Source organism: Glandiceps talaboti, chromosome 11 (genome assembly GCF_964340395.1).
Source record: "Glandiceps talaboti chromosome 11, keGlaTala1.1, whole genome shotgun sequence".
Taxonomy (NCBI): domain Eukaryota; kingdom Metazoa; phylum Hemichordata; class Enteropneusta; family Spengelidae; genus Glandiceps; species Glandiceps talaboti.
In genome coordinates this window covers 11,736,498-11,755,413 of record NC_135559.1, presented here as the reverse complement: position 1 = coordinate 11,755,413, position 18,916 = coordinate 11,736,498, and the positions used below count along the sequence as shown (strand labels likewise).

Here is an 18,916-nt window from a genome sequence, read left to right as displayed (position 1 = left end):
ACTCATATAGTTATAAACTATTCTTAGTCATTATCCCTAGGTGAGCGTCAAAGGTTAGCTGAAAAACACTAAAATATTCACTAAAAATATAGCAAAAGTATGTCACACACACTGCATACTAATCCTTATCATAAAGCTTGACTTCTACACAAATTTTGTCTCACACCGTAGTCACTTTGTATACAATACATCACTTTCAACTCCTGGCAGTTTTGCATGACTGGTTATATAGAGACTACAACATTAATAGTATATGAAAGTGAATAACATACAATCAAAAGTCAATTTTATGATGGTTAACTTTTTATGTGTGGTGCATTACTCTTGATAGTTGTAATTTTACGACTGAGAGTAGATGTGTTTCAATACATGTAAACAAGTACGGTTACCGACACTAGTTGTTACAATGGTATATTCAACGTATAGCCTACAGTCCAGTTACCTGGAGAGAATGGGCGCTTGCCTTTCTCCTACCACACCTGGCATTTCGTTAGTGGCCATTCATTCAAAACATAGATTACGATTTCCCGCAAGAACGTTCCATGTCAATTGAATATGTTAATTATATTTACATCATACAGCACAACCTGCCGAGTTTATTTTCTCGCATGGACTATTTGTCTATGGTTCTAATCATGTGGTGACGCTATTAACGTCATCTTGGTGGAAACACATTTAAATCCAAAAAGAGTTTGCGCCTTCTTTCTCGTCGAACATTCATTTTAATGTAAAAGGGTGATAGGGGAAGGGTGAAAACCAAGAATCCATACATGACTAGATTCTAGGTTATACAAGTACTGGAGGAATATATAAAACAAACACACACGCACGCACGCACGCACATACAGCAAGATAGACAGTTACCGTGACAATGACAAACCAAACAATTTTAAACCTGGAGCAATACAACAACAGTCACTTGGTCAAACCAAATTAGACTAAACTTAGTAGACCAGGCCTTTAGAATTGTGATGAAGTGCATTAATGACTTAATGAATCTATCAAACTCTACGCAAACACAGACGTCAAATATTCAGGTGTACAGCCTATTTTTAACTTCTAAATGTCAGTAAATAGAACTGAACCGCAATGAATCCCTACTCCTTCATGCACTTTTATAGAAACACAGATGTATTATTACCATATGACATCTTTACCCTTCTGTTTTTTAAAGTGACGCCATGTTGGATAACGTATTGTAACCCCTACCCTTCCACTTTTCATATGATTACAATAGTCCATTTTTAGAGCTCTACTTATGGTACATGATATTTCCGGTGAGTGTATGTCTGAAATAGCCTGTAACTTAATAGTCTAGTTCCTATACGTTATCTCGTTACCATTTACACCTCCACTCACATACAACAACGTAACAGCATTTGTATTAGTCTGGATGTCAACATTGTTTCTAACTAAACCACGTCTGGTCAAAGTCCCTCAATCAGCACAAAGAGTTGCTCATCCAATCAGTGAACCCCAACTGTTATAGAGTGATGTAAGCAGTGCATAAATAGCATCCTGAGCTGACAAATATACCATATTTGGACATACATTACATACATGTAACTACCCCAATAAACACTAACTTTATGAGGGACTGTTAGAATTTTGTGATTGATTAACAAAGACATGATGTTAATGACTGTGTGGGTGGCTGTGGATGAATTTCAAATTGCATCTCATGCATCTCAGGACTTCTAGAGTAACAACTTTGACTAGACTGTGAGTGGAGGTGTAAATGGTAATGATACGTTATAGGAACTAGACTACATTTCCATGTAAGTCGATGATAAATCTGTAGAACACTGCTCTCATATAAAGTAACCATCACTTTTACATAAGCCAATCTTATCAACCCGCCCCCAGGCTTTCACTACTGCTTAAACTAATTGAACAGCATGCAGCCATACAGGTGAAAATGGCAGGATCTAGTATATCTGTGTTGTCATGGCAACAGTGGTATCTGTTATACTCCAGATAATTTATTTTCAGACACACAGACTCTGATAAACTATTTATTCATACATTTCTTCTTTCACTTTTAGTCATGAATAAAGAATTTATTTTTCTTTCTGAACATTCAAGTGTTTTTTTTTTTGTGTTTTTTTTATAATTTTTTTTTCTAATAATTTTTTTAAATTTAAAATAAAACCCATGATATTCCTACATTCGCATTTCCTAAGACAGACTTTAATTTTTAACAACATACACACAATTAAATACATTTCCTTGATACCCAAAATACTGCATCATAATTTTATCTTCTCCTATATAAGAACATCTGTTGAGATTCAATATGTTTTAGTAGTTATAAATTTTATACAATATATCAATGTTTGGATATGAAATATTAGTAGTAGCTATCAAGTTAAACCCATTAAGTTATGGACTGCTTACCTTTAAACATACCTTGCAATACATGTATGTATGTATGTATGTATGTATGTATGTATGTATGTATGTATGTATGTATGTATGTATGTATGTATGTATGTATGTATGCATGTATGTATGTGTATGTATGTCTGTCTGTTTGTATATATATGTATGTATGTATGTATGTCTGTCTGTTTGTATATATATGTATGGATGTATGTCTGTATGTATGTATGTATGTATGTATGTATGTATGTACGTACGTACGTACGTACGTACGTACATACATATGCACATATGTACATAAAATTAAGCCTTTCATTTATACCCTACATGCAATGTGATATGTTTCCCAACCAGCATAAAGTTGATCTATTAAACTGAAGTATTTCCTCAGGCTGCCAATGTATGTATCTATCAAGGATGTACATAAAACAAATCGAAGCCATATCAAAATCACCAATTTGGGATCACAGCATTTTAAACCAATGACATATAGTATGTAGTAAAAAATAGACGATACAATACATTTGAACTATACATCAGTATTACTACAGTAACTATACAAAGATTAATGGCTTTCAACTCTATCTCTAATGTCAAGGCCTAAGTGGTTCTCTCATCTTACTTGGGCCATCTCTCCCCATTATTCTGTCAAATGTAACCTATATCAATATATAATTCTATCAAATTTAACCTAGCTAGTTATAATTCTGTACCTCTATCCTGAATAGTATTTTTCGTCTTCAAAATTTGAGAAATATCAGGTCAAAAAAATACTAAATTCTTAGTATGTAATTGTAAATTTCGAATAGTAGTCAAACTTAGAATGTTAACACCTACAGTTTATACAGTACTATTGTATTTTAGTTTCAATTTTTTTTCTTCATATTTATAATTTTTTCTCATCTCAAATGTTCACTCATGATGTATCATCAAACCACATTTGATCATTAATGCCTAAGGCGAAAAATAAATAAATAAAAATCACATGTCTCCAATAAGATGGTCTCAGAAAATAAGGTATGTAGGTTGGCGTTTTATTTCATTTTATTTTATTTCTTTAACTGTTTTTGTTTTTGAAAAATATTACTTCAACCCAAAAACAAACGAAATGTCGGTCAGAATATCCCTTCTGTGAAAGTTTGATGAAATGTGTACAAACATCACTGGGGAAAGAAAACAGACATGCATGAAGGTCAAGAAGACAAAGAATTTCTTATCTTTTTGTTTTAAATGTTCAGAAAAATGTTTAGGGTTGACGGCTTAAATTCGGGTCAGTCAGGTTATCAGAAGCACGCAAATTCTTTTTTATGTGGCCTAAGTTAGGCCATAATTTTCAAGTACTCATTTGTCATTTTTTTAAGAACATTTTCTCATTTTATGTTGGCAAACTGAATCAAATATTCAACATATACCATAATAATTTTTATATAATAAATCTGCCATTCCACTACTTAGACAACGTAGAGTTCAAAGCTGTCTAACTCTCGTGTTAGCATTAACACGCAAGAAAACGTGCCAGCACATATATGGTAATCAGACAGCTAACTCTCGTGTCAGCATTAACACGCAAGAAAACGCAAGAAAACGTGCCAGCACATATACGGTATTCAGACAGGTCAAAGTGTTACAAAACCTTATTCATGCCAGTACACAGTTAAACAATATTTCTAATCTAAAATCACAATGTAAACAGAAAGGTTAACAATTGACATTTTTACTACTTTTTTTCACCCAGTTGTCTGTAAATTAGTAACCAGATCAGCTGAACATCCCCTCACAAAGCCAAGGTTCAAGTATTTTTTGACCATTCTACATTTTTCCACCAAATTAACCCAATTTAAAAGATCATTATCTTTATACAATTCTCAGTTCTATCAAGATTGGACAAACAGCATACAAGATATATTCATACCAAAAAAGCTGACGTTATACTCATTAAAACATAGCCAACTTCCTTATAACACTTTATCCAAAATTACGAACAACTGAGACAGGAACTGAGTCAACTTGACTTGTTTTGAGTTCTCTGTCATTGAAAGAATTCTAAAACCGAAACAAAATCCCGAATCTTGTACTCAAAACATAGCAAATGACTTTATATTTTCAAATTACTATGTAAAAGTATGTCATCTCCGATAATATAATCTGCGAGTTACACGTATATAGGAATACATCAAACAATTTAAGGTCACATTGTACTAAATTTATGAATCCTGCCCAGTGTACCAGCTGATACAAGTATTCAGTAATGAAGTAAAATTAGGCTAAAAGCATCATTCATACAGAAATTTGATTAAAGGAAGGCGACTTAAAGTCTGTTCATTCACTTCACTAACATATCATAATCAATCAACTTATAGAGAATTGATGTATCCCTAACTAGTACATTGCTAATCTAATCTAATCTAATCTAATCTATCTATTCTCAATTATTCAAATCAAAACTGACTTAGTATGATCTTACCTGAACGGTTCTACATACTGATTAAAAGTCATGGTAGAAAAATTACATGCAGAGTGCCAACACCACACACAACAATTACATTGTATCCAATACCACCATATTTATTGTTTGTTTCCTAATATGGCATGACTTTTGCCCTTTCACCTTTGACCCCCGGTGACTTAACAATATTGGTGATATTGTCTCCACTTATATATAGCATGTGCAGTGAGAGGTATCTAATATCACTTTAGCATATGAATGCGTTCTAGTATGCAACATGTGTGTACTGTTATTCACTTTAGTTCAAAAGTGCTATATCTGTCAGGCTGCGGTGTCATTTACCTTTTTATCCAATAGAACATCTCAATTACTAATTTAGTAAATTTCACAAAATCATTTCTAGAATAATTACCACTCGTATCACAAATTTCAAAAAAAAAAAATAAGACAGAATATTTTGAATTCGATATTGTTTCACAAAAATATTACTATTTAAGAATAAACTTTTATCTCAAATTTTCTGCTTCTGATGAACTGTAAATGAATACAGATAATTTATAAATACTTTGGCACGTTTTAATTCAGTGTCTGCTGAAAGGTTTCCCAGGGGCAAAATTACTTACTGAGCTTAGCGGTATTTTACATATTTTTCTCATCTAGATAGGAAAGTATTAATTTCCTTGCTAATCCAGCCATGAATAATTCCCCATGTAATGGATCTAACGATGCAATTCACACAAATGGCTAGGTTTTGAAAATGTAACGTGATTAGAATTTTAGTGAAGTCAAAATTACTATACATGTATATATGGTGACCTGGTGATGGCTCTGGGCAAAAGCTAGACAGAAATTTAGGAAACCCTGTGAGTTAAATTTTGCTGAGGCTATCCAGTTTGTGTGTGTGTGTGTGTGTGTGTGTGTGTGTGTGTGTGTGTGTGTGTGTGTGTGTGTGTGTGTGTGTGTGTGTGCGTGTGGATGCCACACGAATATTTTACATACTATTTTATGAGACACATTATTTTGTTGATAAGACTGCAACAATGGTAAGGGGTAACGGCAAGGGGTACAAATCAATGCAAGTAAATTTTACCCAAGCCCTCAACAAATTTTCCATGAATTCCCCCCCAAAATATACATTAGGTGGATCCCCCCCCCCCCTCCAAATATAATGTACGAATCGCAAACAAGACAATTTTGACTTTGCAATGTCTAAAACTAGATTCTAAAACTATACCATTGAATCATTGAACTCAAATTGACAAATTGAACATCAAACACACACAAAATCAAATTGTACAAGTTTGACCAGCTTTCCTCAACCTGGGTTCTGAGAGTGTATCAATATTTGACAACCTGCACCTAGATCAGTCATAGTTATCAGGTGACGTCTCCTGGGTGTCTAGTATTTGCATATCTTGTAAGTAGTACAGATAAGTCACAGCGTGATAAGCTATGCACTGTCATAGATTACAGCCACGATATCAATACTATAAACATACATATTTTCCCTATTAGAAAATTTTGTGTGATTTTGCAGTCTTCATCAGCAAGTTCTCAAAGACTTATTTTACTAATTATGCTAGACTAGTACATTGTGCTCACATACAAGAAGGCATTTTATTCACGACTTATAGGTGTTTTTGTATTCCAGTGAAAAAAACGAAAAATAAGACGAACAAAAATTGCCAGGTTTACAGTGCATTAATATTCCATGCATGAACATCATAGACATACTGCATATATCTAAATAATACCATCCAATATAGATTTTTATTTTATTTAAGAAAAAAAAAATTTTGACAAATATCTTATACTTCCAACAAATATTCATTTTTCCCCACACAGTATGACAAAAATCTACCACTAATTGCAACTATGACTATAACCATGGTGATGACAATTTTTATATCAATCTTTCTCATGGGTAGATTTTCTATACACAACTATGGTGGAGTGCCACCTCATACTTTAACTAGGAAATGTCAGTGAGTTGGATGTAGAAGAGGGAAAATTGGATTCTAAGTAATATGGAGTATTATTTTTCTTCTTCAATTTTTGAAAAACGTAATAAAATCTTCCTTTTCCACATTTTGTAGGTGAGCTGCTTGATTATTGTTTAGAGTTGACCTGACAATCAAATAATGGTATCTAATACAATTATACAAATTTAAGATTTGTCATAACTACCTGAGTTTGTCTGAACGGAGTTCCCCTAAAGTCTCAAGTACATTCCAGCCCTGGCATCAAAACCACACATATGGCAACAATTGGGTGTGTTACATGAATGTCTGAATTCTGGTATTAAAAATAAACCACTGTTTGAGTTGTCACTTGATATTTGAAATTATATCCGACTGGATATCATTATAAATTGACTGGGTGGGGGTGGGAGTACAGGTGGAAGTCTGACTGATACATGTTTCACAATGTACATGATAGATATAGTCTACTTAATCATTCTATGCTGCAATATTCAAGGTGGGACGTTATTTTCTGCCTGATTGTGTCTTTTCAGGCATTATGAAGATCATTTCTCTCTATTACTGATCATCGACTTACTGACCTATTTACATACATAACATCTTCTGTGACTGTGTGTTCTGACATCGAAGTAAGAAGTTAAACATGAAAATAGCAGTTTTTTATATATCAAGCCAGGGTACAGTCAGGTGAAGATTATTGGAAGGCTATTGACAATTCAACATTACTTCATTCCAACCTAAAACATTGAAATTGTCAAACATATTCACTTTGTAATAAAGCAGTTTTTTTCTACCTTGACATACTTACTAAATCTGAGTTTAGGTTAGAGTTGCAATTTAATATATTCATATATTAATACATGAAATGGGTGTCACTTATTAAGAACATTCAGCAATAAAAGTTCAATAAATGTGGTCATTTCAACACTACTATCGTTAAATTTAACCCCAATATATTGATATTAAAAATCAAACAATTCAACAAAGTCAGCCACAGCTACCTCATTATTAAGTTTACATTTGGGTTGCAATTATGTATTAGCATTAAATCTGTGAAATGCAAATGGATGTCAAGTACATTCAGCAACAGACATACTAATTGTTTAGTAATAAAACTGTCTTTTCAACTATTACTGTTAAACTAAAAACCATCACAAAATTGATATTGAAATTCAAAGAATTCAGCAAAATAAAATATACATTAGACTTGTTCCTTACCTGCGTTAATACAATTATATCAGTATTTAAATTTGTGAAATGGGGCATCAAGTATAAAGTTCAATAACGCTGTTCTGTTATTTGAATACTAATATTGTTAAACTTAAAAACGTTACAAAATTGATATTGAAATTCAAAGAATTCAACAAAATAAAATATACGTTAGACTTGTTCCTTACCTGCGTTAATATGCTTAAATCAGCATTTCAAATCAATGCAATGGGCGTCAAATATGTTCAGGCTATATATAGTTCAAGAATACTGGTATTACACAGGCTATTAGCAATCACTGTCGTACACACACACACTGGATCATCAATGAATAAATAAGCAGTTAATTGACAAGACCCTGTATACATAAAGCCCTCATAAATCACCAGTTTTGTCCTACTAATTCCAGCTGCATTTTCACACTAGAGCTGACATCTATGTCATACGACCGAATCGCATGTCAAGTGCTATTGGTAAACCAAACCTCTCCTTGAGCTGTACAAATCTTTGCCGTTATAACGGTTAATGAAGTGATTGGAGAAAAAAATAATGAAGTTGGAAAATGTGATTATATTTAGGTGTAGTGACACAGTCTAATCAAGAACACCACACACTACAGTAGTTGTTGGATTTAGGGCTAAATTAAAAAAAATGTTTGTGTCTGATAACATGACTTCAGAAAATAGGGTAGGTAGGTCGGAATTTTATTTCAATTTACCTAAATTTGTTTTTAATTACTTCGTCCAAAAATAAGATACTCGTCGGTCATAATATTTCCATGAGAGTTTGATGATGTGTAAACGAAGTAAATGAAGGCAATTATAGTTCAGTAGACGAACAAATTATGCACACTAGTGTTACAGTCTAGACTCAGTTTCTCTCTGGAATATGATTTTTTAAAAACAAAGTGACCACACATGAAGCAAAGGCATGAAGGTATACACTGAAATAGAAGTAAATTGTTACCATTTAACGTTTTTGCATGCAAAACAAATGTTTAGGGTTGGAGGCTTAAACTAGGTTCGGTCAGGTTGTCGAAAACACGCTATTTCTTTTATATGGCCTTACGCAGTAATTGTGAGTCTAACATTTAATTCATTATGGCCTTAACTATTCACATATTTCACATATATTATAGAAGTGTCTTATTTTCACTGGTGTTAGCTTTCACTTAAGATAACAATTAGTCGTGATTAAAATCTTGCATTTTATTTACAAGAATTTTGTAATGAAGGGGAAACCAAATCATTCGGAATCTTATACAGTTCATATTACAAGCATGGAGTATTGTTTTGTTTTTGTTTTGTTTTTTAAACAAGAATTTAGTGATCTCATTCTACTTATTTTATTTTCAGAAATATTGGAAACGAATGTCTATAATACTACTTACAAATCTCACACAAATTTTGAATCTAAAGGAGAATTGATCAAGTTATTGACTCTCTACGTTTCATCAAAATATTCACTTTATTTCTTGAGTTTATTTTCAGAAATTTTTTGCAGAAGAAAAATGCACTTAATACTTAGAAATGTTTGTATTACTGATTACAATGTTGGACTTTATTTTTTTTTAAATTTCGGACCCAAAGGAAAATAGATTATTTTGACTCTAAAATTTCTTTCATCAAAACAGACACTTATAATAACAGTTCAGCTTGATCATAATTCTGATTTTATTATTAGATATTTTGAACTGAAGCAAAATAGATTATTTCAAATCTGAGAGAGGTTCATATTATTGATTACTATTTCTACATCAGTCTATTTATAAGAAAATTTCGGACCCAAAGGAAAATAGATTATTTTTAATCAAAATGTTTCTATCCAAGGTGAGAAGCATTGCTATAATATTCACCGAAAGTGGCGGCAATTAAACATTACTTTCTCTCGTTTCATTTATAAGAATTTTTGGCCCAATGGAAATTAGATATTTGCACTCAGATGCAGGTGTATCATTGAACATCTCTGATAGTAATTAACATTCAACTACTGTCTTAAAGTGTGTTGAACTTAAAAGATGAGGGAAACTAATTCAGTATACTATAAGAACTAAACTAGTATTTTCTGTTTTGACCACTCTAAAACTGTTACGTTTAATATTTCTTGTTCAGATCACTGATTTTGGGGGCAGTAAAACTGACTATGTAGTTTATGACTTCTACACATTTACAACTATACTCAGTCAATAAACATCTTGCACAGAACCGTGGCATTGGCAATTCACCTATACACATATAGGACGAATATTTCTTGAACCGATCACTGAGGTGTACTTTTTTGGGGGCAGTAAAATTGACTATACAGTTTATGTGGCGATTTACCTGTACACATACACAGGCTGAGTTACGATTTCCCGGATTATAGCATCCGGAATCATCCCGATCAAAACCTTTAGATGAGATTTAAGCAAAGGATTACAATTCTTGAGACAGAAAAAAAGTGAAGAGAAAAATCTGTCAATTTTAGCATTTCATATATTTATATTACATTACCTCTGTTGAACCTGTAGCAGTGTTTGATAATGGTAGGAAATCACCTGCTGTTCATACCAAAACTGACATACAATTTCCATCAAACCTTCTGAAACCATGACGATTATTTAGCTCTACGACTAAAACATAATTTCCACTTTCAGATATCAAGCCACGAAAATGATGGCAAAAAAATCTGTACTTTCCTATATCTTATATTTCCTATCTTTGCTAAAATTCTATAAAATTCACCGGTGTGGATAATATACAAGAAGTGACTTGCAATTTGTAGAAAACAGCCTGAGAGCAACTAGATTAATGGTCCTAGTGCTGCGATTAAAGTGAAGATTACATTTTTTATGAGGACGATGAGAACTCCGCGTAGTCCATGGTATTCTACTGTATTTCATATACTGCAATATATCTAATGTTACTTGACTGTGGCGATCACCTGAACAAGTGAGAATCCACATACACTTTTTTCATAACGAGACCAAAATGATCCGAAAATGATATACTCTCACTGACATATAAATGTAGATACAAGATTTAGAAAATAAGAGAGAAGAGACAATTTTGCACATCGTAATATTCTATTAATGCACAGTCAATATTCAAAAGACTCAATCTATCAGTTGGGTATTTCAACAATTTTATATTTCCACAGCAAATTGTCCTAAAATCAGGAATCTCGGATTAGATTTCTAAATCAGTGAATTTAAACAAAACAAGACAAAATATTAACCAAGTGAAATGTTTGTTTCTACACTGCATAATAATGATCAATAAAATATAAAGTACCTTTCACACACCTGTATTGTAAATAGGTAACATAAATGGCAAATGAACCTCAACTTAACTCATCAAGTAACGGAGACATATACGTGTCTACAACAATTCACCACAAAAACCACAAAAAATGCAATTAATATTCCTAAGCTTGGCAATTAATACAAAAGTATAGAACAAGCGAATAGGTAAAATAAATATGTAAACGGCAATATATTGGAAAGGTTATAATCCCCACAGTCCTTGGGTAATACAGTGGCAACTTAAACTAAGCACATATATGATATATATATAAGAACTGATTTATAATTGATTAGAGAAATCAAACCATAGGTGCATTTCTGTCTTTGCGATACCAATACTTGATGACAAATTTGAAATAAGAAATAGCAAACTGTGCCTCTATTTGCCCACTGTCATCTGACACTACAGCTACATGCTGAGTGCACTGATGAAGAACAATAGAATGTTTGTACTCCCTACCTGCACATTGTTACTTATACATCCCATACATTTCAAATAAAGAACTCAGTGATCACACAATAACCAGCTGACACTGAAGTGATGCGGTTACAAATCCAGGGAAACCACCAACAAGCTGTGCTCTCAACCTAAATGCCACGGTAACCACTCAGACTGAGCAGTCCCACACAGGGACAGTTATTGTACATACAAAAAAAAAACGCAAGATGGCTGCCACCGTGATTACACATGCTACCGTAGCGATACAAGTCATGAATTATTCATGCCATGATGCAAACCGGTACTAAACTGCAATGATATTTCACCCATGAGATGATCCCATATATGCAGTCTCCCAATCAATCTCCATTAGCAGTTTCCCTGACATCAAATCTACCTCTCACATACAAATAAACTATTCATTAACCCTAATACAGCCCTCTAACTATAACTGTTACAACAGAAAACAATACTAACTTACTGTCCAGCTATACAAGGAAACACTCAGTAGATAATATTACCACACTGGTGAACGGATCAATATCAGAGAGTCTACTGTCCGCTAGGCACACACAAATCATAATACATGTTTAGTGCACTGAGACAAATGAACAGCTCGACGACTATTTAGTATGCATGCGGTTAAAAATATCTAGTAATATCCGTGGATTGGACCAATGAGGCCTGGTATAGGTTCTGCAGGGTTATTTCATTACTGCAACTAAATTTATCCACTCAATATATCATTGCCTTGCATTACTTTATATTTTCTATACAGCTACATTGTATGTAGTAAACCAAAACACTTCATGGCCCTTCCTATCCATACATGCAGAAACATGTTATTTATTAATTTAGTCATTTTGTAGATTATCCCTAAAAATTTTAAGGTCAGTAGTTATTTCATTGCGGGTAACTGTTTTTCGATCACGTAACACTTTATTAAAACAATTACATTCAGAACACAGCAAAGCCAGTCTGTAAGTCCTCTAATGTGTTCTGCATATTTAAATATAAATTATCAATTTTAATCCCCAAACTCAGGTGTGATATGGCTGTATTTGCCAATTTAGTATGTTATGTACATGTATCACACAACTATACCTTAATCTGTCAACTATCTAGCCAACTATACCATACTCATGCAAGCCAAGTTATTGTCTGTGAACAAAAAATATGGATTATATACCCTGGTTTTACTATATCACAACAAACTGTGTCTAACTTAGAGTCGCTCTGTTCAAAATATGAATCAAAATGTTCCAAATTGCCATTATTTTTCCTAATTTTTCATAAATCATGCTTGAGGAGAAATAATTAATATTCTTCTCCAATATTTTTCTTCATACAGCTGGAAAATACTCATGACCTAAAGATTTTGTCACTATACATCTCGCGACTCGTAGTAACAAGTCCCCTTAGGTCACTTGCATTTTCCTGGCTATAATGAAGAAAAATATTGGGGAATAACATCAACTTGTCTCAATTTCCATTCTCTTAACATGTATGTTCTTCACATTTTACTGTGACATATCTTGGCTTACTGCAACATATCCCCGAAATGTCGGTATAGCGTAACTTTTGACTGATCACGACCCGCTAAAACTGTCACATTTAAATGAAGTTATTCAGTAATTCATCCTTGAAATTCAGGTTGATCTGAGTTTTGAATGCATCATTCACAAATAATCACATACTATGCCCCGAACATTTTTCTTCATTCATTCAGTCAAGGAAAATTACAAGTGACCTAGGGGGCCTTGTCACTGAGTTACTGCACATCGGGTATTTTCCGTTCAAAAACAATAATTTGGCTTGTATATGGTGTAATTAGATGTAATTCCCCAATATGTTTTCTGTCGTTCAGCCAAGGAAAATATGAGTGACCTAAGGGGGCTTTGTTGTAGTCGCTAGATGAGTAGTTACAACCCTTAGGTCACAAGTATTTTCCAGCTGATCGAACAAAAATATTGGAGAATAATATAATTATACCATTGGCAGTAATGTTTTTTTTTTAAATCTGGGAAAGTAATTGGCAATTTTGAATGTTTTGACTCATATTTGAACACAGCAGATGCGCATTGTCATGATGTCATATGACCAGAGTATATATTCCATATTTATAGTTCAACTTGGCTAGTACATGGTATAATCCATAAAACAACAATTTATTTGGTTACCTTTAATGAATTCAACTTTGAAAATGAAATTATCCACCATAATTATATTGTTTTGTTGATCATTACATTCAAATAATTTACTGCTAAAATTTATGATTATCTTGTTATCACTTCCACACTGTACAACAAAACAATCAAAATCTTCCCCCATTATTGCATCTGGACAAAAATATCAACACTAAATTACACATTTCACCTTTTGATAAAATCAATTTAAACAAAAACTTAAAACATGTGAAAGAAAATCCATACGTAAATGATTCACATTATGGCGTATTTGTTGGCCTGTTTATCACACACTTAAGAATCCATCCTAAAAAATTCAGGAACCATACTTTTTATATTATCACAATTTAACATTCGGCTAGACTATCACTTACAAATATTCAATGTAGATATTTCCACTTTGAAATAATCGATTCACAAACTTAAGCTCTGTGACAGTAGCCTCCTCGCTGTGGTTATCATACAGTTAGTAATCGATATCGGGAATCCCGGCATGTCGGGATTTCATGACAACATTCTAGAGCGCAGACGGTTTCATATATCTATTATACATGATTCTTCTGAAATGAAATCAATTGATGAAATGATATGATAGCTTCTGTTTTCCGGACATTTAGGAATTTTCCACACATTTAGATTTGTCTAGACTTTGTGAATACATTTCCGAAAACTATCACTTTCACATATTTTACACAAAAATTAACCACTTTCTCAAATGAAATTAAAAAATTTGAACGGTGATTAACATTTCATCAATCAAATTACGGTCAATTTATCCACATATTCAGGTTAGTCTAGACTTTGTGATTGCATTTCCGAAAGACTATCTATTTCAGATATTTACCATACAAAGTTTCACGACCACAATGAAATCAATTTCCAAAATGAAATATTATATTCTGAGTGGTGATAATGACACATTTAGTAAATCATCCTTCGCTTCAAGTATGTCAAAATCAAAGAGAATGATCAGTTTCACATATTCATTTCCAATTTGACAAAATCAATTAAAAGTCCAAGTAATGGTACGTAAAAAGCTATTTTAATCATCAGAATTTTCTTTTTTGTTTTTAATTTCTTCATACTACAGTCACTGAAGCATATATCCTCACCGTGTCATCCAACCTTATCGACATCCCACATATTTGTAATTCGTTGACGCACTAATAAACAATCCAGACTGTTTATTTGTTTACATACAGACATCAAGCAAGTGTACATAGTAACATCAATAAATACCAAATAGGTTGTTTACCTAATTAAAATGATAGAACCATTTCTAGTAACGGTTAGGTGTATTCTTCAAAACAAAATATCACTGGAAACAAACTGTGCAGAATATGCATTTTCTTATTGGTTTCTGTATGTAGTAGTAGTAGTAGAATTTATTTAAGAACAGGGTAGCCAGGAAACAACAACAGCTGATTTCCACCTCACCAATAACATTACATACCACACAAAAAGAAAGTACAAACAATGCGGAAGCAAAGTTTAACAAGACAACAAAATGAAAACAACAACTATCAACAACAGACAAAATTTACACCGCCATCCAGTTACACCAAACTAGAAGTTATCCTCTCTGACATAAGATGATTTATGTACCTATTCCTAAAAGTAGGAATTGTTTTGCACTGCTTAGTATGTGGTGGTAGACTGTTCCATAGAACAGCTCCAGAGTATTTGAAGGTTGCATCGAATAAAAGCCAGTGAACACTAATATGGAACAGGCTGTTGAAATAACAATATTACCTAACCATTTTTTTATGATAACAATAAATCGACTTAGTCGACTACAGACATCATTATCATTAAGATTTCATTGCAAAGTATTCACTTATAGTAACAGAAATAACAATTCACATTCCAATAAACTCAATTATAATAAGAAATTATTTCGAATGGAATTTATCAATTTACTTTATATCATTACTACAATGTCTAGACACGTTTACTACATATGTGTACTGACAATCAAGCACAAACTAGTTAAATTTTCTTAATTTGCTTATTTGAAGAAAAACAAGAAACACAATTGAATGAAAGACAAAAGTCAAAACATTGAAATACCATTATTTCATACGTAATTTTGTTTGTGGGCATATCAAATATCAGTCAAATCTTTGTAATCACAAGTAAATATAAGTTTATACCTTGTATTTCAATCTGTACTTAGTATAAATTTTAACTTATAAATTCAAATTCACATCTTTATTCTAGGCTGTAAGAGTGTGTTACTTGAGTTTGAAAAATAAAGGTATCCCAGTCTGACTAACATAAAATTTACATGTATCTATAAAACATGCAAACTTTTCAACTCTATACAAACAGTTTCGGTAGAAACAGAGAGAAATATCACCCATATTTCAAGTTCTGAGTTAGTCTTCTAACAAGACCTTGCAGTTCACAGAAAAATGGAACAAAATATCAGCCATATTTCAAGTTCTGAGATAGTCTTCTAACAAGACCTCGGATCTGCACTTGGAAGGTTGCCAAACAAAGTCCAAGGACGACAGTATCACTAGTATGCAGCAAGCCTTCGACAGTGCCTTTGGTGTTATGTGACCTGTGGTCAATTTTAAAAGCTAGCAGAATTATCAGAGGGTCTAGAACCTGGACTAATTCTGAGAGTTGCCTGAAATAAAATTTGTATATTTTGATTTTAAAACATCCCACCCCGCATTACTACACGTCAGAGAGAATTGAACAAATGCATTCACCATATTTCACGTTTCATTTAATTTGTACCTTTACTATACAACAAGCCGTATTAATTTGTACCTTTACTTTACAACGAGCCATTCTAATATTCATGTAATCAAATTAATTCCGGTGACTTATTATAATCAGGACAATAACATACTTAAAATTCCTATTTCTACCGAATAACAATACAGAATCAATACTTAGGTAATACTACACTACTCAAAAATCCAGACTCATTTTTATAAATCGTCAATATTTACAGGTTAGATACCAAAATACTCTCTTCATATTTCATAAATTATCTTGATATGTTTTCTCTAAATAACTTTCAGAAAATTAATGTTTTTTTCTCTTCAGTTTTGGATATTTTACAATTTAAATTATATGTATAAAAAAATGAGTGTAAATTCCAAAACCAAATTTTTTGATTGATTTGAGCTATTCTGAAAAGAAAATTTGTTGATCTTGATTGAAAGTGAAAATACAAACCAATTTCAAGCACAAACAGCAATTTTTTAGAATGTTGAATTCAATACTGTTCTGAACTGTGTACGTTGACATCATTTGGTACTAATGCATACACTAGCATTATATGATACACATCAACAGAAACTCTACAATTTCAAACACAGAGAAGCTAACACATCTACAGGGACTTTTTTCCTGGCCTAAAATAGCCACTTACCTGTCACCAAAAGAACACTTGCCTTGAAACAGGTCCAACTAAACCTATTAGCAGAGTTGAGATCTCACTCACCTGTCAAAACATATGACACTTCTCAACTCAAGAGGGCTCTCTAACTGACATGGAGGATGTCCCATATTTCTATTTTTAGCTCAGTAAGTAAACACAGCTGACATAAAAAACACAACATTGTCTACTATGATTACCTGTGAAGACTACTTTGTAAAACCATTGATGCTACTTCTAACTCAATTTTATGAAAATGCACTAAAATGTCCCTGTAAAACACCACAACACAGTGTTCAGATTTTATATGGTCACAGTCCAGACCTTAACATTTCTGTTAATTTTGGTTTGATTTGAAGAATAAATATCATTCCATTTAACTTGAATATATTCATGATCACTCGTAGTTGCTAGACCTAAACAATCAAATTTAGGCAAACTACATTTATAATGCAGTGAAAATACTTTGGGATGCCCTCAAATATCATCCTTGACATCGGAATCTTCAAGAAACTGCAGACATGTAAATTTGTCCTAAAACACACTTACTTGTAACTTATGCATGTCTTCTCAATACAAAAGAAGAACGCAGAAAAAAGGTTCAATCATATAAATGTAGTGAGTCCTCCCCGACCCAATTTGATTGATTATTTTCTTCCAAAATATGAAAACACCAAATATTATTACTGTTGAGTACCTTTACTAACAAGTGGATGTCTTCTCAATATGAAAACATAAATTATATAAAAAAGTTGATATTTCTCCTGTCTCTTTCATTGACTATTTTCTTTGAAGATTCATAATAACATAAGCACACAAAAAACGTTATTCAATGTCGATTCAACAATGAAAAGTTGAGAAATCCCAGGAGACAAAAAAAGGAGAACTTTTCAAGAGATTACTTTTCGTACTTATCTACCTTTGCCATGAGTTACGTATGAATTATCTATTTTCAAATTAATAAAATATGCTTATCAACAGTCAATTTTTAATAGAAACAAGATACAGTGACCTCCACTGATGACCTTACAAGAATTAAAACAATGCTCTCAGTTCATCAAATTATATTGTGTGTATTGATTAAATTTCTACCCTACCATTGTTTTTACCTTTCTGGATTATTTTTAGCCCAACATGGATAATACATATTTCAATAAACAAGGTCATTTTGTCAACATATGTTTAAAGTATATCAAGTACATGACAACAGACTGTGATCTTTCCTATTTTAAAGTGACCATATAACAATAGCAAACTTTTTTTTTTACACATTCTTTAGCTTTTTGCAATGTATCGAGTTACAAACACAGACTTAGTCAATGTTGTTTCATATTGATTTTTCAAGTAGGAAGCCACGATAAAATTGTTTTATTTATTAAAAATCCAAAATAAATACCCAATCCTCATCCATTGTACTAACAAACATTTGCCATATTTAACAGTCTTTTGCAATATATTGACTTACAAACAAGAGTCTGTCAGTGTGCCACCATAAATGTAACATTGAAACAGAGAGCCATGACCCCAATTCCAATATATATATCGGTATATATATCTCTATTTCAAAAACGGTAAATTGTAGTACAGGTAAA

General features: G+C 32.5%; 1 protein-coding gene across 6 annotated transcripts in view; it reads right to left on the bottom strand.

Moving 5' to 3' along the window:
* The window catches only part of LOC144442254 (disks large homolog 1-like), a 190,330-nt gene that overhangs the window by 27,396 nt on the left and 144,018 nt on the right, over nucleotides 1–18,916 (bottom strand). The gene's annotated exons all lie outside the window — the stretch shown is intronic.